Genomic DNA, 301 nt, shown 5'->3' with positions numbered 1-301 from the left:
CCCATGCTTTCAGACTAAAAAGCGGACCATCGCAAGCTCTCACTCGCTGGCTGTTAAAAAGTTCAAATATATTAATGGTTAGGATCTTAAGTGGGGCTGATTACCGAGGACGAAGCTGTGGGACCCACTTTCATAGTAATCCGGTTGCGTATCATATATCTTCCATTTTGGTCGGAGCAATGGGACCCATTTCTAGAGTTAGCCTCACCTTCTGATAATTCCAAGCTGTATACGCGTTACGCACCCTTTCACTGCAAAAGAAGAAATAAAGAAAAGAAAAGAAAAGAATCTCACTGCATTG

Source organism: Magnolia sinica, chromosome 2 (genome assembly GCF_029962835.1).
Source record: "Magnolia sinica isolate HGM2019 chromosome 2, MsV1, whole genome shotgun sequence".
NCBI classification, from domain to species: Eukaryota; Viridiplantae; Streptophyta; class Magnoliopsida; order Magnoliales; family Magnoliaceae; genus Magnolia; species Magnolia sinica.
This window is presented reverse-complemented; position numbering follows the sequence as displayed.